This window comes from Pelophylax lessonae, assembly GCF_965119305.1.
Source record: "Pelophylax lessonae genome assembly, chromosome: 2".
NCBI classification, from domain to species: Eukaryota; Metazoa; Chordata; class Amphibia; order Anura; family Ranidae; genus Pelophylax; species Pelophylax lessonae.
The window spans coordinates 465,121,844-465,142,496 of NC_138769.1; the positions used below are offsets into that span (position 1 = coordinate 465,121,844).

The 20,653-nt window shown below is 41.5% G+C and overlaps 1 protein-coding gene across 1 annotated transcript in view; it reads right to left on the bottom strand.

The window, feature by feature from the left end:
* The window catches only part of GRK1 (G protein-coupled receptor kinase 1), a gene marked incomplete at its 5' end in the record, with an annotated part of 59,162 nt that overhangs the window by 35,823 nt on the left and 2,686 nt on the right, over window positions 1–20,653 (bottom strand). The window lies entirely within an intron of this gene.

Sequence of the window (20,653 nt, forward strand, 5' to 3'; positions counted from 1 at the left end):
AAAAGCGCCGCCGTACCGTACCATACCGAACCATTCCAACACTGTACCATGGAGTACCATGCAGTGGAAAAGCGCAAAAGCGAGCCGAATCATTCGGTTACATGCAGTGGAAAAGCGCCTAAACTGAGCAAGTAGGATACATAAAATGCTTCATTCAGCTTAGGTAGGAGGCCAGGCCAGCAGCCTCTATAAATAATGTATTCTGGCCATTGAAATGAATTAATGCTCAAGTAGTAAACGCACCTAGCTCTGCTGCTCCTGGACGCACTAGCAGTGGGGTTTTTTTCTTGTCTATAAAAGCCCCTGCTGCTAAACGCTGCTAAAAGCCTATGTGTGCATGGACAAATAGAATAACATGCGAGTTTAGAGCCATGAAAAAAAAAAAAAATGTCAGACGCCCCTAGTAGCAGCTGTAAAAGCGTCCAGTGTGCATAAACTATCTTTTTAGCTCTGTTTTGAGGGTTAAATTATGTTTTGTACCTTTTTATTTCAAGCTAAGTGTTACTCCAAATGGTACAATGCTCTAATCTGTACATTTTTATATATGAACCTGTTTCCCATGATCCCCAGACCCTTCTCATCACAAATAAATGCAATTATTCTACCTCTGCTTGGGTTGCCCACTTTACAGGTCACAGCCTTTTTTTCAGCCTGCTCCGTCCTTATTATTTGAATTGCACACATGTGCACTGGACTCCCAAACAAAATGATCCATATTCAATTCACCTAATATTTACCCAGTGTAGTTTTCATGTACTGGGACCATTACCTGTCAGTGAAATTGTTTGGATTGGTGTATGCTAAACTCACAGCCTGTAAATATACCCCAATGCTGGGCAGTGTGGGGCACTATATTGATATTTCGCTGTAATAAGAAGGACTTGGGGGTGGCAAGTAGTTCATTGGTATAGGTGCATTTTTTTTTTTTTAAACAACCTTGTCATAAAAGACACATGGAGGCGGTCATTATCATGCTTGCCTTCTAAAAGTGATTTGTTCCCGCTGTCATGCTTTTGAGTCAATTATCTTGAAAATTATGCAGACAAGGATTTCTAACACTTCTCAAGCTGTCCTGATCTGCATATTTGTTCTAGCCCAGTACCTGAAGGGATCAAATCTAGAGCATAATTATATAAGTCAAGCAACAAGCATTTTTAGAGCAGGGTCAGCAATGAAAACCCAATCTTTTCTCATAAGAAGTTTACTCTAAGAGCCACAAAGTAGACTCTATTCGTAGAAATAAAGGTTAGAAATCACGAACAACATGAATGTAAGGTCAAAGGCCTTGTGTAAAAAAGGTGTATAAGACTTTTAAATGTTATTGGTGGTCAAGTCAGCCATCCAGATCAATTGATATTGTATTGATATTTCCTGACCTATACAACTCTATAAATGTTCTTAATGTTCAGAGTCTAACGCTGGCCTTGATTATCTAATATGTGTAGCCCCAGGCCGCAGCACTGTCAAAAGAAGAGTGGCTGTGTAGAGCTGGCTGTCAGGTTTCACTGTTTCTGCTGCCATTCCTGCTTGAGCTGACAGAGGGACAGGCACAGATTTGAAGAGAAGACTGCTTGAACAGAGCTTTGTGTAGCCTGTTCAAGTCCAACCACCACACAGAGGAAGATGGTGTGGACCACTTGAACTGCTGTGAATGCTTGGAGGAACTGAGAATTGTGGGAGAGATAGTTCCACACCGACTAAGCCTGCTTTGTGGACTGGGAAGAGAATCTACATTTTCCAGGCTCACTGGAGTTCTGTGAAGAGGAAAAATCACATCTGGTTGTTGCCAAAAGACTTACCACTGCATCTGGGATGGAGAGAAGAACAGTAGAGGACACTCCCTGGTATCTGAGATCATCACTGTCACTGACTGAGCCCCCTACAAAGTATTGGAAGGAATACTGTGGTCAGTGACTTTGTTGTGCTGCTAATGGGAAACAGAGGCAGATCAGCTGCCACCACAGGAGTTGGTGAGAGGCCACTGACCAACCCCCACTACACCTTGGTAAAGAGTAGCAGTGTTTCCTGCATGGGTCACAATGCAGGTGCCTTTACCAGTGTTGAATGAACTTTATCATGAGCATTCCAACATCAGATTTAGGCCCCAACGTGCTGGCCAGTGGGGAGGAAGGAGTTTGATAAAGAATGCCAGACTGTCATTGTGGCATAATTCGCTTAAGGTAGGATTATTCCTGTTATAGTGTTTAGGGATTACTCTCTGGTTCCACTTGTTGGTTACCAACAGTATATTTTATTTGCCATTGTTTCACCTATCTGTGTTGCAATTACTATGGTTTCTATTGCAATTACTGTTGTTTCCATTCTTTTGTCTATTGGGGTACTGTATACATACTGTATACAGTACCCCAATATACTATATACTACTATATCTATATACATACTGTAAATATATATATATATATATTATATATATATATATATATACTTATACAGTGTACATATATATTTGCAATAAATATCCCTCTCTCCTTCAGCCCAAATGCTACATATTGTATGGATGCTTAATTATTTGATAACACATCTTGATGACTTTGTTTTACTATACAAGAAATTATTTTCTGTCAGTGAATTATTGGTTAATATCACATTCACTGCTTTAAATATGCCCCAGAGTCTCTCAAAATTTAAATATCTTTGTCTACTTTAGCTAAGAAATGTCTGTCTAACTGGAATAGATAATCAGCTTGCACTCTGAGAGATTATCATTAGGCACTAGACAAATGCATGGTCATGATAAAGTAGATGCAGTAGTTGACACAAAAATGTTTAAAAAACTATTGTTCATACTTAGTCAAAATAATACCTGCCAAACAATTAAAGAAGTTGATGTCTGCATTTAAAAATATTGCTTGGTACCATACAAAAAAACTTAAGGAAATGCAAACTAGTTATTGTATGATGTGGACCCAACTTAGATACCTAAAAAAAGTTTAAAAAATAAACAGAAAACGGTTCTTGTAAATTCAATCATATTCACACAGTTCAGTCTGTTTTTAGTTTTACCCCGTAATGTGCCATTGTAAAAATCCATCACACATATTGGCCATCCCCTTTACCATATGATCTACAAGAACATCACACTGAACAAAGTAATCACTGTGCTAGAAAAGACAGAGGAAAAGCCTTGGGTACAGCCACTGGACTGGAGTTTAAGGGATGCTTTTTAATGCTAAAAGATGGAAGTTGTTAGTTTTTTTTAATGTTGTTGTTGCTGTATATTGTGAATTGTCAGGGATGTTTTTTCATACACAACTGTAAAGATAATGATAGCTCAATTTACCTCTACAGGGTCAGCCAAATACAAAACCAGATGCTACACTCATCCCGTCTTTAAACAGCTCTGTGTTTACTGTGCTCGCTGGTGCACAAGCACCTTACATGTGGTCACAGTGTCATCATACAGTGTAGATCATGGAAAACAGGTACGGGGTCAAAAGTGGCTCTGTACCATGTGATTTATGTGATCAATCACAGCTATCACAACAGTAAACAATGCGTGTGATCACATCTGTGAATGGCACAATGCTGATTACAAGCAGAAAGAACAGAGACATTGTATCGCTGTGATCAATCAAAGTTATCACAAAAGTAAATGCTGGCTGTAAAAATATGCTAGTTCTACCCTTCCTTTAAAGCTGGCCATACATGGATAACAATTTTATCCATGTTTTCACACCCTGGTTGGACCCTCTGAACAAAAAAGATGAATGTATGGGCTGCCTAATACACACGGGGGAAGTGGTAAGAAGGGGGGGGGGTTGAAGAGGCAAAGGGGAAGGAAAGGCGGAGAGGGGGAAGGTGAAGTGAAAGTTGAGGAGAGGGAGGGGTTGGTGAATCCTGTGAAAAGGACAGGGGGAAGAAGGGAAAAAGGGGGTGGGGAACTCTGAATGAGATGGAAGGGGGGAGAAGAGGGAGGGCGAAGAAGGGAGGAGTCTGTGTTGAGCAGAGCATGTGATATGCTTGCTTTTCCTTAAAAGGTTTGTGATTTGAGTATTGTTTTGTCTGTATAAGTTTGTTTCTCTTCCACATTTCCAATCTGTGTCACAAAGCCCCATGGGAGGCGCAGAATGCATCAGTAGATGCAGTCTATGGGAGGCACTGTTGCATCTACTGTGTCCATGTATAGCTTTCAATAAAACTTTTAACATCATCTATGTGCGACCGTCTTTCCTACAACCCTGAGTTTAAAATGCTTTAAACATATGGCCATTTTGTGGGTGTTTTTACTGTCCTGGCACTTTAGGGCCTCTGAAAATGGGAAATGTATCTAGGAATTCAGATGTGGAATTTATACCTCTTGAAAGCCTGAAGGTGCCCCTTAGACTTTGGGCCCCTTTATGAAAAAAGTGAAAAAGTGCCACATGTGGAATCCCCATACTTAGGAAGAGTAAAAGGATGTGTTTTGAGGTGTAATTCTAGGTATAATGAGTGTGAGAAATATCGTATTAAAATGACGACGTGGTTAAAAAAAAAAAAAAAAAAAGTTGCTTCTAACTTTGCACCAGTTTAGTAAACTGCAAGTTACAGTTACTCCATGTCTGATTATTTGGTCAAGGCTGTTAAACTTGGCATTTAAGAACCGGATCAGCCAGATCAGAAATTGGTAAAAGGGGTGGCACAACAGCCTGCCTGTTGGTACTCCTCCAGAGGGAAGCAGGCAACCTACCGTCCCTTCAGTAATGACCCATGTGTTCCAGGCTGCATTTCTTTTGCAACAATTATCCAAATACACAGGGCTAGGTCAGGAATTGGATTATTAGGTCAAGAGATTGCAGAGTCTGATCCAACCATATGAGATCCTGCCTGCTTTATAGATATAACTGCCCAATTGTTTTGAAAAAAAAAAAACACAATGGAAAAAAACAAAAACAAAAATGGATGCTGCCTAGGATTGGGCGTTCATTCCATCTATAGATTCCATTGACAAGATAGTTTATCACCTAGAAATGGTATATGGCCAAGTGAAAACATTAGGGGACTTCAGGACCCACTTTGTAAACATAATCAGAGAGTGGGAGAATGCAATAAGTACTGGATTTTCTGGACATGACAGCAGAGATACGCCACAGAGAAAGGGGTAGAGTACAATGGTCTGGCTGGGGGGATGCAGATGGATGGCTGAAGGTAGAATTTTTAGATGGACTGCTGTATGACAAGGTCAGAGACATACAGGCCCAGAAACACCCATGGTCATCATATGTGGGAAATCAATAGACCTACATGCAAACAGACTGCTTCATAGGAGGTGGCCATCCAGAAATTGACAGAAGGGATGACTCAGCTTAAGACAGTGTTATCCCTGTTAAAGCACAGACAGGAATACTCATTCGAGGGACAGGGAAGGGAGGCCATCACACACAACTTGAAGGTCCCAAAGCAACATAGCTTTAGTGAGGGAAGATCATATCAGACTAATCTGATTTGTGATTATATCGCAAATGTTTTGGACCAGGGTTGTGCTGCGGATATAGAATTTCTTGATTTTAGCAGAGCATTTGATACAGTCCCACATAACAAGCTCATTAAAAAGTTGTTATACAAGCTCTTGAACAAGATGACTACGTTGACCAATGAATGCCTGTCACAGCAAGCATTGTAATGAATATTCACTCTGGAGCAGTGTATTACAGTGTACAGACCACTACACTAGCAGCACAGGGCATCACTGCCACTGAGTGCAGCAGGGTCCAGAGGGATGACCAGGATATCTGGAATTAGTTCACCTTTTCTATTTTTCATTAAAAGATTAACTTACCCTTTAAATACTGTACATTGAGGGCATGAATAAGGTTCAGGAGGGCAGTATTTTCAATATAAATCTAAGATCGAGAACATGGGGACATGACCTAAAACTAGCAGGAGGAAAGTTCAAAACGCATCTTGGAAAATAATATGTTACCAAAAGAGTTAGTAGATGCTTGAAATAGACTTCCAGCAGATGTAGTGAGACTGTCAACAGTAAGTGGGTTCAAAGTTGCTTGGAACAAACATACTGTAGACCCAAGGCAGCGTTCACTGGGGGTTTAAAGGTAAATTTTGATGCTTTGACAATAGCGTGTCTTTCTTAGGACAATGAAGTGAAATAGGACAACACATATACCCTAAAAACCCCTTCCATCATTACCACTCACATGTGACAATATCATCAAGTGCAAGGCTCAAAGTTTTAACTAAAATGGTGCGTAAATGTCCAAGCAGATAGCACAAAAGAACAACAACAAAGTAGTACATATAAAAGGGACATAAATTAAGGAGCCAAACTCAGGCACAAATGACAGGTGGCAGAAACACGTAAAAAGGAATGACAAAGCTCTTGCTGCCTAGGCAAGATGGCTGCTCAAGCTGAATCAAGGCTGGGCTAGGAGAAAATCATGAACAGTTAAATGTACAGAAAAAAAGTATAAGGGAGGAAATACATTGCAGCCTGCATCACCAAAGATATAGATCAAGAGATAAGCCCAAATCGCAGAAATTAATTCAGTGAAAAGTCACTGACTAAATGTGTTGAAAGTAAAAATAAACATATGTGATACAATAAAACACCAGACAGTTTAATCTCAGAAAAGGAAGAGCACAGAAGATGCCAGCACCCATAGCAGAGTAGTCCCACAATGGGCAGAGATAAAGTATAAAGTGTGGCAGTGTGAGAGCCAGAGTGAGGAAGACAAATCAAAGAATGTCTGCAAAAAAAGTATTTATATAAATCCCCAATCCAAACTCTACCTCAAGCACACTTTCCTACAAAAAATCCCCTTAAAAAAGATGTTGTACGATGAAACGCATTGGGGTGGAGTCGGACAGTGTCTGTAAATGTGTGGAAATCTCATTGTGGGGGGTGAGGAAGGAGCAGTGTTATACTATATAAAGGTGGGTGATTTTGTTCAAGAAGATAGTGTGAAACTGATTGAAGAAGGCGCTGGTGTTTATGAATGGGAATTTCTTAGGTAAGTATATGACAATATATTCTAGGGAATGATTCAATGTACACACGATAGAGCTGTTAGTACTGGTGTGGGCCAATCTGTACCTCAACCACTATTCTTGAATGTGAATATGTGCCCTGTGGATAAATTAAATTCACATCTAGGTACTGTATATTCAAAAAATGTACCGTATATATACAAATATTTACAGTGCCCCCATCATTGTGAAAAAAGTTTTTTTAAAACTCCAAATCAATATAAAATATAAAACAAAATTGGTGCACTTGTTGACTGTACTTGTCACATCAATGACATAAGGTTGGCCAATCTGTAGCCACAATTATACAATTATCGACTATAATCAGCACAAATAAGTCGATAATTGTATAATTGTCACTACAGATTGGCCAACCTTATGTCATTGATGTTATAAGTACAGTCAACAAGTGCACCAATTTTGTTTTATATTTTATATTGATTTGGAGTTTTAAAAAAATATTTTTTTCACAATGATGGGGGCACTGTAAATATTTATATATATACATATATATTTTTTAAATATACCAAGATGTGAATTTAATTTATCCACAGGGCACATATTCACATTCCAGAATAGTGGTTCAGGTACAGATTGGCCCACACCAGAACAGCTCTATCGTGCGTACATTGAATAATTCCCTAGAATATATTGTCATATACTTACCTAAGAAATTCCCATTCATAAACACCAGCGCCTTCTTCAATTTTTTTCATCCTAAGTTTTTTGTGTTTTACACAATAAAAAAGGGGCAGCGGGTACAAACATATTACCGCCAGAGAGCAGAACCAGGCGCTTTCACTATCATAATTATATGGTGTGAAACTGGTTGTGTGGAGGATCCTGCAGAAAGGTTGTAAAGCTGATCAGTAATTATTGAGGCGATCTCTGAATGGAGTGATTTTTTTACACACATAATACAAACTTCACATGCAAGGTAGTAGATAGATCACTTAATCTGAGGTGCATGTAAGTCTTTGTTTATTTAAAATACTTTTTCCAGATTGAGGGTGTAGAAAATAATCTCAAACAAGCTTATGTCTATGTGTACTACAGTCTGGACATCGGTAGCAATCTCCCAGATATTAACAACGACAGGGAAACCAGAACACATGACAGTTTAGTTCAAACAGATCCATAAGATTTCTCCCCTGCAATAGCTGATAATTGGCGGTGGTCACTCTTCAGTAAGTTAATGTCACTAAAAATGATAGGCCAATGGGCAGTGACCACCCTCATTATGAATTGCAAACCTTCACTGTTCTTGTGGAATCCTTGCCCTCAAAAGTGGCTCCATTTATCGCCAGGATCTTCACAATGGTCCTTCATGGTACAGTACTTTCTAGATTCTGTAACACTAGGGCACTTTCAAAACACCTGCCCCCTGGGACAGCAGTGCTCTAACTGGCCCATACCATGAATAGCCTCCAAGGTGGGGCACATACAGCTCTGAGAGTTTCATGATTGTTTCTATGTGACAAGATGGAATATGACTTAGTGGTCAGTAGGAACAGAGTGTGAGCAGAAGAGCAAATACTACCACACCTACAATTGACTACCAAGGATGTGACACACACTCCATTATCTGGGCTGTTGCAAAAGGACTGAACATAAGATATTCACATAGATAGAGTCCTCCTATCCAGGAGACACATCCAAGCATGCCTATATACCATTGGGGTCAAGCAGACGCTAGAACAGATGAAGTAACAAGGGTGATTGAAAAAAGAGTAAAGAGTAAAGCAGCCAATAGATGATTCAGTTTTGTGTTCAACCAGGGGGTTGAACAAAAAAAAAAACAGACTCCATTCCTCCACACATTCCAGTTGAATGGGGGAATCAATAACACTAACCTAATGTGTTCTGACAACAGGGAGACTACAATGATTGAGCAGCATTTATCTGGCAGATTGGTTGTACAGAATTCGATTGGTAGATCAAGTTCTATACAACCACTTTCCCCATTTATGGATCAAAATGCGGCTGGTCCCTGCTGAACATGAATTTCAATCCATGTATGGCTGGTTTAAGAGCCTATGGGCTTCAATCATCTTGGTGAGGAAAAAAGATGACAATCTCTGCTTCTGAATGTTGACTATACGTGGGAGATTTTCTAAGAATGGAGAGTGAATATCTGGTGCAGCTCTGCTTAGTACCCATTTAGCTTCCAGGTTTTATTGTCAAAGCCTAATTGAGCAAGCTTAATTTAGAAGCTGATTGGCTATAATGCAGAGCTGCACCAAATTCTGAGTGCTACAGTATTAGTAACCCCCCCCCCCCCCCCATGTGTCTGAATGATGTTACACCTATCCTCTTCCATGGATTGAGGAATCACTTGCCACCTTAAGCGGAGTTCCACCCTGAAAAAAATGTTTTAGATAAAAATACCCCCGGGACAGTCAGGGCTAGTGCATTTAAGCAACAATAGCCTCTAAACTGTCCCCTGTTTCACTTACCTTTTAGAAGAAATACTTACCTTGAAAATGTCTTGTCCCGTGCTGCCATCTCAGGTGTGGGCAGCTGAAGCTGGAGCGTCCTCTTCGGTGACATCGGAGTCCCAGAATGCCCTGCACCGGCCCTGCTCATCACTTCCCGTGCAGGCGCGTCATCCCAGCAGGGATTGACGCGCCTGCACCGGAAGTGATGAGCAGGGCCGTTGCAGGCGCATTGGCCCCCTGGGATCCATGACGCTCATCTCCCAGGAGTCAATGCAAGCAGGAAGTGACGTCGTGCATGGTGTCCGCAGAGGGAGGAAGAGGAAGGAAGGTAAGAGTATTTTCATCAAAAAGAAGGTAAGTGAAACAATAAAAAAAAATTGAAATTATCCAATTCTTTTTCAGGTACATTAAATCAAGCGGATGGTGAAAAGTTGATTTTGAGGGTGGAACTCCGCTTTAGGACAGACAAAAGTTATTTCCACACATGATAACACTGACCAGTATTGGCAGACCCCTGTCACCAAGGCAGACCATCTGAAGACTGATTTCATTCTTTAAATTGAGCTACACCACTTCAAAAGGATGCCGTTCTGGCTAAACAACATTTCTAGAGGACAATGGAACACTGACATTCATACAGGAACCCGGATAGTACCCTGATCTATCTAGACAACGTAGTGGGGTTTTCTGCCACATTCGAGAATCATCTAAAGGATGGTACTCTATATTGTATGGCAGAATAGTGCCCCCCATAACTTTGGGTGACCAGACGTCCCCGGTTTCCGGGGACAGTCCCCGGATTCAGGACACTGTCCCCGGTCCAAGTCTGTCCCCGGTTTTGTCCCCGGATTCAGGGCCAGATTAATGTAGACAGGACATCCTATGTTGGCTGAGAAACAGCCTGGTGGTTCAAATGCAGACGTCCCCTGCTAGACGATCTCACTGCTGCTCCTGCTGCTGTTCAGTGGAGGAGAAACAGAGCCAAATATTGACTTGTGGAGGGCTGAGAACGGGAGGTGAGCAGATGGGGGGGGGGGTCTGTTTGTACACAGGTGAGGGCAGTAGGGGAGCAGGGGTCAGGGCTGATGCAGCTGCATGGAGAGATGGAGAGTTTAGCTTTTTTGGGGGAGGGGCTAAGAGATGGCTGCAGAGATAATCTGTGAACGAAGGGTGCAGAGGTGAGCAATGGATGTGGGGGCAGAAGTGTCCTCTGTGCATATCAAACCTCTGAACCCTGTACTCTATGCCTAACACCCTCCTGTATATTATGCAGTCCTGTGCCCTGCGCTCTGTGTATTATGTAGTCCTGTGCCCTGCGCTCTGTGTATTATGTAGTCCTGTGCCCAGCGCTCTGTGTATCATACAGTCCTGTGCTCTGTGTATTATGTAGTCCTGTGCCCAGCTCTGTGTGTATTATAGAGTCCTGTGTCCAGCGCTCTGTTTACTATGTAGTCCTGTACCCAGCGCTCAGTACAGTATATTATGCAGTCTGTACCCAGCGCTCTGTGTATTATTTAGTTCAATGCCCAGCGCTTTGTGTATTATGCAGTCCTGTGCCATTTGCCAATAAGAAAAAATAAATAAATATGTCCCCAGATTTAATTTTAAAAATCTCGTTACCTTACCAAAACTCATCAGTGACATGGCAGGTCGGACAAGGGCCTGGACCCTCTCTGTGGTAGAAAGTATTCATGTGGAAGTGGGGTACTAATGTGTCCACATAACATTCACCTGGTTCAAGAGAAAAGCTCAGTGAGTGGGTCTGTTCCAGTTGATTGAACTGGACACTGTATAGTCTGTTCAGTGTCAAAGGGGGCTGAGGCCTTTCTACCTCTGACTTGGTATACGTCTGCCCTGCTGGAAATACTGACTCTCATACACTCAATATGTCAGATATGTCAGAAGACATATCCCATCACATTCTAATTATGGGAACCACTTTACCAAGTTTGCAGTGGCAGTACCAACCTGTTACCAGACTACCACCCTGATGGTGTGGAAGCATTCTACCACCAGAGAGTAAGAAACAAAGGAATTGGTTCCACTGATTAGCCAAAGTGGTTTGGAAATGCGACCATACAGTGCATTTCTCAACAGGTTGATCAGCCTTACAAGTTATGGCTGGCTGTTCTCTCAGGAGGTTTACAGACCTTTGGGCCACAGAATGCAAACACACTTAGATTCCTAAATTTGGGAGTGGAAACAAAATCTCTCTGAAGTTCAAAAATTTGTTAAAAAAAAACATAAGTGCAGAAAGAATACATGGAAGCATAAAACATTCAACCTGGGGGAAGAATGCTAGTCCAAAGTAAAGGTGTACACCAGCAAGGAAAATTTCAAACACCATGGGTAAAATCCCTTATGCCTCGAATGGGTTGTTGTAGGACAGCTGAACAGTCTACAGTATATAGAAAGAAGAAACCCAAGAAAAACTGAGATGTCTACACCATAAATTCTTAAAAACAATCAAGACCCACAGAGATTTTTTAGGAACCTGTTCAAGTTCATGAGCGACAAAACCTCTGCCACCAGAGGTTTAATGTTGGCTGCCTCTTGATTTTCCACCATTTATTTATATTTTGGACCCCCAGGAGAAGCCATGGATCCTGATAATATTACACAACCCAATGGTCACCCAATTCAGGTCTATGCTCCTATTGTGGAACCCTCTGAGCCACAAACCACTGATGCATCTGAAGACAAACCTGAGTCACCTCTCATCCCAGAAGATAGAACTGGGACCAAACCCTTGAAGTTCTCCCAGATACCTGACTTTGGAAGACCACTGTACACTTTGCACAGGATGAATCTGAATCATCTGCAAACTTGCCAGGCAAACTAAGGATGAATGGGGTGGAGTGTAGTGGAGTGCCCACTTACTCAGGATGTTTACATACATGTGCAGGCCTCCTTAGTACCATTTCCCACACACCCAGGGAGTAATAAATTCCTCAGCTTCCCTCCCTCATCAGCTCAGATAAAGCAGAGGTAGCTGAGCAAGTGATCTGCAGTTAAGTGAGAGGCTGTCTACTGTCAGAACCGTCATACAACAGGCAGGTCAGAGTCTAATAGCATGCAGCTTCTCCAGAAGACCCAGCTACAGAAGGAAGCCTCTCCTTTGTTGCTTTCAGAGTACTCCAGTTTCATTTCAGTGTTCCTTTTTCCCTGGGCCTTGGATCTCTCCAGCTGTTCACCTGTGCTACCAGTGTTTTACTGACGTAGTGGTTCGCAGCTTGACTGTCTATTGTGATAGTACTATAGGGACTATGCTGTGCAGATATATGTTACCCTGACTGAGTCACAGAGATTGAAGAGTCCATGTTTGTGCAGTTTTCATAACCCAGTTTTAATTTTCTGCAGTGTATGCATTTTTTGCCATCCTGAGCCAGTTGTGTATTATTGCTTGTAACTTTGTACCTGTTTGATAACTTTCAAGTTACAGGTACTGTCTGCCTAATCATTTTGCCAATTACCTAATCTGGTACAAAAAATGTGCTTCCCTTTAAAGTGTTAAGACTAAAATAAAGGCTGATCCTTCAAATAATTCTCTTTTCTCTATTTAAACTGGTTTTAATACCTTTTATGTCACTCCCTATTGTAACAGTAACATCATAACTGTTAATGTTTCATCTAGGTCAGTCCCCCCAAAAAAAATTTAAAGTCAGCAGCTACAAATACTGCAGCTGCTGATTTTTAATATAAGGACACATACCTGTACAGGGATCCAGCGATGTCCCCACCTGAGCCAATTCTGCAATCGGCTTTGGGTGCAGGCTCGGGAATCTTAGGTAAGGGAAGCCGGCAGTGCAGCCTTTTGGCTTCACAGCCGGCTTCCTACAGCCCTTACGCAAGCTGTGCTCGGCTTTCTGAATGGTCCCACAGTCTTCTGGGACCTGTCTATGTTCCAGAAGGCTGCAGGGGAAAGGATTAGGGGGTCGAACATCCTCACAGATTGCCGCAGTGATCTGACTCGGAAGTGGGAGCGGGTACCTGTCAAAACAGAGAATGAAAATAAGTGGAATATCCCCTTTTGGGTGAAGTTCCACTTTAAGTATATCTACAATATAACTAAAAATCATACATTTGTACCTGTCTCAGCAGCATTTGAAAAAATGCCAATATGTTACTTCAGCATTTTCCTTTTTAGACTCTTCATGCAGCTCAATGCAAAGCAGGTCTCCTGTTCTCAAACAGTACCCCCTAGTGGTGGTTAAAAAGAGCTCAGTTATAGCAAATACCAATGCAAACACATGGCCAGTCCAATTTATTTTCATAAAAAGTAACTCATGTAATTGAGATATATACAGTGCCTTGCGAAAGTATTCGGCCCCCTTAAAATTTTCGACCTTTTGCCACATTTCAGGGTTCAAACATAAAGATACAAAACTGTAATTTTTTGTGCAGAATCAACAAGTGGGATACGATCATGAAGTGGAACGAAATTTATTGAATATTTCAAACTTTGTTAAAAAATAAAAAACTGAAAAATTGGGCGTGCAAAATTATTCAGCCCCTTTACTTTCAGTGCAGCAAACTCTCTCCAGAAGTTCAGTGAGGATCTCTAAATGATCCAATGTTGACCTAAATGACTAATGATGATAAATAGAATCCACCTGTGTGTAATCAAGTCTCCGTATAAATGCACCTGCACTGTGATAGTCTCAGAGGTCCGTTTAAAGCGCAGAGAGCATCATGAAGAACAAGGAACACACCAGGCAGGTCCGAGATACTGTTGTGGAGAAGTTTAAAGCTGGACTTGGATCAATGTTCCCTTTAAACTGCGCGCCTGCGCGGCAGCGCAGTCTAAATGACGGTCCCGCGCAGTACAATGTCAGACGGCGCAGCCACGCAGTGCGCCGCGAGAGCCCGCCCATTGTGTTACAATAGCGAATGAAAATTCGCTATTGTCACACGGATCCTCCTCCTGGCCAATCAGGGAGCGGGTCCTCCCGCTTCCTGATTGGCCGAAAGGCATACCACCCCCATGCCATTGGCCGAGGTCCGAGGAGGAGGCGGGAGGACTGAGAAGATGTAGGGACGCGGGTGCCGGGACTAAAGAGAAGCTGCTGTGACTCGTCGACTCGTGAGGTAAGTGCACGGGTCGTAGGTGGAAGATTTTATCATTGTTTCCTCTTCTGTATATCCAATGCAAAATTATTTACAGGTTCTGGTAAACCTCACTTCCTTACTCGGGGTTCTTGGGTATCTGTAAGATCTGACACTGGTTAAAATATTTATACAGTGCATTCTTTACTAAGAGTTCATTAAACATTTCTGTGCATTGCTATGTTCAGTATATTATACACACTTGCTGTGTGGTGTTGCAAACGGTTTCTACACTGGTGGGTGAGCCAGTGCTCCCATCACCTTTTTTAACATTTGGGAATTAGCGAAGGCTTTTTTTTTTTTTTCTATGGTAAATACACCAGTGGTTTTCCAAAAATAGTTTGTTGCCAGCATGTGCTGCTTTGGCTGGAGCTTACACAAGGCTGCAAATTGTCTCCCCACCCCCTGGGAGGGCACTAGGCCGATTGCCAAGCTCCAGGGTTGTAACACGCACCTCCATACCCAGAAGTACTGCACTTATCTGATGTTCAAATACTCTTCTCCCATCTATCGATCTGTACACTTTTAAAGTCCATACATCAGTCCCCATAGTTTGAGTAGCAGCAAAATTCTGCCAATAGCTAGCAGTCATTGGTCAAAACTGTCATAGGATGGCACTAGACCAATCACCAGGGATGTCACCTGCACCTTCATACCCAGAATTACTAGGTTTTTTCTTCACTCCTGTCAGCTAAATGGAGCAGTGGGGATTCGGGGGGGGGGGGGGGGCTGGGACGGGACGCTGGCATCTCTGCATTGATTGGGGGCAATGCTGTGGGCACTCTGCAATGTATTGGGGCATTGCTGTGGTACTCTGCAATGTATTGGGGCATTGCTGTGGTACTCTGCAATGTATTGGGGGCATTGCTGTGGTACTCTGCAATTTATTGGGGGCACGCTGGTCACTCTGCATTGACATCCCCCCATTGCTCAGTCTAAAGTTTGGCGCTCAGAAATTTTTTTATTTGCTCAGCACAGTAAAAAATTAGAGGGAACATTGACTTGGATACAAAAAGATTTCCCAAGCTTTAAACATCCCAAGGAGCACTGTGCAAGCGATAATATTGAAACGGAAGGAGTATCAGACCACTGAAAAATCTACGAAGACCTTGCCGTCCATCTAATCTTTCAGCTCATACAAGGAGAAGACTGATCAGAGATGCAGCCAAGAGGCCCATGATCACTCTGGATGAACTGGAGAGATCTACAGCTGAGGTGGGAGACTCTGTCCATAGGACAACAATCAGTCGTATACTGCACAAATCTGGCCTTTATGGAAGAGTGGCAAGAAGAAAGCCATTTCTTAAAGATATCCATAAAAAGTGTTGTTTAAAGTTTGCCACAAGCCACCTGGGAGACCCACCAAACATGTGGAAGAAGGTGCTCTGGTCAGATGAAACCAAAATCAAACTTTTTGGCAACAATGCAAAACGTTATGTTTGGCGTAAAAGCAACACAGCTCATCACCCTGAACACACCATCCCCACTGTCAAACATGGTTGTGGCAGCATCATGGATTGGGCCTGCTTTTCTTCAGCAGGGACAGGGAAGATGGTTAAAATTGATGGGAAGATGGATGGAGCCAAATACAGGACCATTCTGGAAGGAAACCTGATGGAGTCTGCAAAAGACCTGAGACTGGGATGGAGATTTGTCTTCCAACAAGACAATGATCCAAAACATAAAGCAAAATCCACAATGGAATGGTTCACAAATAAACATATCCAGGTGTTAGAATGGCCAAGTCAAAGTCCAGACCTGAATCCAATCGAGAATCTGTGGAAAGAACTGAAAACTGCTGATCACAAAGCTCTCCATCCAACCTCACTGAGCTCGAGCTGTTTTGCAAGGAGGAATGGGCAAAAATTTCAGTTTCTCGATGTGCAAAACTGATAGAGACATACCCCAAGCAACTTACAGCTGTATTCGCAGCAAAAGGTGGCACTACAAAGTATTAACTTAAGGGGGCTGAATAATTTTGCACGCTCCAATTTTTCAGTTTTTTATTTGTTAAAAAAGTTTGAAATATCCAATAAATTTCGTTCCACTTCATGATTGTGTCCCACTTGTTGATTCTTCACAAAAAATTCCAGTTTTATATCTTTACGTTTGAAGCCTGAAATCTGGCAAAAGGTTAAAAAGTTCAAGGGGGCCGAATACTTTCGCAATGCACTGTATATATATATATATATATATATATATATATATATATATACTGTATATAAATTTAGGTATCACAATCTCATGACCATTTTTAAAAAAAAATAAGGTCTGTTGGAGATGATGACATTTTAGTAAATGGATTGGAAAGTGTTTACATGAGCAGGTCCAGAGAGTAGCGATAAATTATTCCTCCAAACCTCTTCTCTAAATAGACTAAAGTTGTGAGTGGTGTGTCCCAGGGTTCTGTCTTGGGGCCAATGTTGTTTAACTTGTTTATTTTTATTGTTGTTATTATGGCATAACACAACCCCTAAAATGAGTTGCTGTAACTCAACTGGTTTTAGTACAGAAGCAGTCAAGCACACAGCATTTTCTCTCTCTAGATCAATAAATAGTCTAGGGAGTGTCTTTTATGTTTGTAGAGAACTTGGATGGGGTGAAAGGAAGCATGGGATACCCTAAGGGCACTTTTCCTACTACTTTGCAGCCTCTGTGCATCAGGGCAGAAGAGGTAACTGAAATTTTAGTTCTCAGTAGGACCACTTCAGCCTAAACACTTACTAGAGCCCGCTGAGGAAAAGAAACCCAGCACACAGTCACTAGGGCTCAGAATTTAGATCGGTACCCACAATGCCTTAGGATCATTGGTTGCCTTCTTCCGATATCCACCAGGCACTCTTCAGTGAGGTAGAAATAAAGCTCATAATACCACAGGACAGCTGGATAGTCTCCTCCAACTTCCACCTGGTACTCTGCAGTAAGCTTACCAGATTGAAATCCTAGATTAGAACTTTTGAAGTATGCCCCCAGCTGTGCTACAGCTGGGATCTCATTGAGCATATTGTAGTGTTCCAGAAAACTGCCCTTAGGGACAGAGCCCCCTCAGGATTAGGGACTCATCCTACAGGACTGGACCCAGGGCCAACTAATTCAGACTATTTATGGGTTCTCCAGCCACCTACTCCCAGGGATTGGCTGGGTTCCCACAAATATTCAGGCTGCTCTTCTGCCTTTCCTCCCACTGTGATTTTAGAATCCTCTAAAATTGGTGGGGGGGGGGGGTTGGAGAGAATAGTCAAATCTGCAGCCTGTGAAACATTGGGCAGGCTAAAGCAATAAACAATTGCTCCACTGGCTATAGAGGAGCCAGACTAAATTTACCTAGCATCCTATACTCCAATTAGGAGAATGCTACAAATAATATTGTTAAGCAGCCTTTCTCAACCAGGGTTCTTCTAGAGTTTGCTAAGGATTCCCTGAGAGATGAGCAGTTTCTACCTTTCTGATAAGTAACTACTGACACCAGCTATCTGTTAAGCTATCTCTAAGGGGGAATGCTAACTACTGATCAAAACCGTAAAGAGCATTCTTCCCATTGATCATTACACTAAAGTACAATGTATTGTGAGATGTAGACATAGTATTTATTAGCAGGGGTTCCATGAGACCAGAAAGTTATTTTAAAGTTTCCTCTGTGTTAAACATTTTGAGAAAGTCTGATATAGAGGTTGGAATTAAAGTGATTGTAAAGTCACTTTTTCACTTCTTTTTTTTTTTTTAAATACCCAACATGTTTTACATACCTGTTCTGTGCAGTTGGTTTTTCACAGTGTGGCACAGATCCTCCTCTTCTCGGGTCCCTCTTCTGCGCTCCCTCCCTCCTGTTAAGTGCCCCCACAGCAAGCAGCTTGCTGTGGGGGCCCCTGAACCGAGTCACAGCTCCCTGTGTCTATTCAGACATGGATCTGCAACCTGGTCCCGCCCCTCTCTCTCTTGATTGGCTGACTGAATTTGGTTGACAGCAGTGGGAGCCAAATGCACCGCGCTGCTGTCTTGGCCAATGAGGAGGGGAGTCCCGGGCAGCTAAGAAACTCCTGCAACATCACTGGATAAAGATGGGCTCATGTAAATATTGGGGGGGCTGCTGCACACAGAAGGTTTTTTATCTTCATGCACAGAATGCATAAAGATAAAAAAAAAAAACTTCTGCCTTTACAATCCCTTTAAGAGGTCAATTTCAGTGTTTGCTGATGATTCCAGATTCAGTGCTTGCTGATGATCCCAGATTATGCTGGTAATTAAATTCAACACAAGATATAGCATCATTACAGAGAAACCTTGACAAAATAGGGGGTTGAGCAGATGAGGTTCAATATTGAGTAATGTAAAGTTATGCCTTTGGGTGTTGACTTTATAAATGGAAAATAAGAATTAGGAGGGACTTTCATGGGGAATCAGTAATTCTACCCTTTTAAAAAAAACAATGGCTCATCAGCACTATCCTAAATATGAAGTTCAGTTTCAGCTACCAATCCACAGGAAAGAGTTTAACCGATGGCAAAAAATTGAATAAGGGGGATGGAAGGCCTCAGCTATGAGGATAAATTACATAGATTACAATGTTTCACTCTGGAGAAGAGGCACTTAAGAGAGGATATGATTACAATGTGCAAATATATCAACGGTGACTTCAGTAATTGTAATTGTCTATTTATTCTAAGATCCCTGAGGAGGACACACAGCCACAATTTGAGGTTAGAAGAAAGGAGCTTCAAAAACCTTTTCAATGTCTTCCCCAGGAAGCAAAATATATAGGCCTGTGGTAATTTCTTAGGAATAAAAATCACCCACACATAGGGGTTGATTTACTAAAACTGGGGTGTGCAAAATCTGGTGCAGCTCTGCAAAGGAACCAATCAGCTTCCAGGTTATATTGTCAAAGCTTAATTGAACAAGCTGATGTTGGAAGCTGATTGGCTACCATGCACAGCTGCATAAGATATTGCACTCTCCAGTTTTAGTAAATCAACACCATGGATGGACCTGTGTCATTTTTCAATGATTCAAATCTAGAAAGCACAGTAGAATAGAGCTGCTGATGCCAGGCCTACAAATCTGGGAAAATTGAGAAGGTGTCCTAAGAAGAGGAGACAGGCAAGTACATTGATGATGGGGCCCAGCCAAAAAGGTGGGCTGAGTCAGAGCCAGCTGTTTATTCAAATGTCATATAATGAAAGTCAATATGGGAATACTCAGCTAATGAGCTAGAAATTGTGTGCAAAGCGGTATAAACCCTTATTGCACACAGGACTGTCACAAAGCAAAGTCATATAAGGCTGTAATAAAAGTTATTATGACTTTTTTTTTAGGCACACAAGTACTATTATGTTCAACACAGCCCGGATCCCACATACCATTGCCAATATGTCAGTACAAAACATAATATATAAATTACAAAACTGACTTGATAAGTCCAGAATAAGTACTCTGAACGTGTGAAACATTTATCCTACCTTTGCTTTATATAATTTTTTTAAATATAAACAACATTTTTTTTATCAATAAAATGTATTTTTTTAATCTAATGTACCTTTGATCTTTAATACAGGTTTTGGGTGGGTGTGGTTTCTACAATGATTAGAATTTGGTGAAATGGCAAATCTACCTACAGAATTTGCAAACAACACATGAATTTCTTAGAACTTCTCTTTGAACCGTTGCAGACGTTATTGTGGTAAAGTAATATTGCATTGTCACGGAAACTAAATAAAACAGTCTAGATTTCAGCTACTAGATTTTCAGCAAGCACATCAGGAAAGTACCTGTGATTTTCAGTACGATTAAATAGTCCTGAAAAATCTGTCAAAGGATGTGGATTTTATTAAAGGTTTTGCATTTTTAGGTTAAGTTGGGGAAATAGTGGGAATGAGAAAGTAATTGAAATCCAAATACTAAAGAACGGCAATAGATTAATTTTCTAGCATGATTCACAAAATGCATTGCTTTTAGGATGTTATTACAGACTGCACATTTTAAGGAATTTAAAGGGTCAGTCAACCTTAAATTGATATTTTAGTTTATGACAGAGTTTGCAGTTAAACTACTCTGTCCTTGTTTTCTTGGGTATGCAAAACCTGCTGTGGCCTTTAAAAGGGGTTATTCCTTTCCATGTTAGATTGTTTATA